The sequence below is a fragment of the Pygoscelis adeliae genome, unplaced genomic scaffold (assembly GCF_000699105.1).
Source record: "Pygoscelis adeliae isolate BGI_AS28 unplaced genomic scaffold, ASM69910v1 Scaffold282, whole genome shotgun sequence".
Classification (NCBI taxonomy): Eukaryota; Metazoa; Chordata; class Aves; order Sphenisciformes; family Spheniscidae; genus Pygoscelis; species Pygoscelis adeliae.
Window position 1 is genome coordinate 4,321,061 of NW_008824352.1, and position 214 is coordinate 4,321,274.

Genomic DNA, 214 nt, shown 5'->3' on the forward strand with positions numbered 1-214 from the left:
CTCCACCTGCCAAATTCATCCTGCCATTCCCACACCGCCACTGCCGTGGAGTTGCTGCTGTGCCCCAGGGCAGAACCAGGGAGTCCGGATGGCCCGGCCGAACTGCTTCCCGCTCCCTGAGCTGCTGCCATGTTCCTCCCTGAGGTCTGGGCACGCCGTGATGGGAAGTGGCAGCAGTGCTGGCTGGCCTTACACCATTTTCTTCTGGGGGACC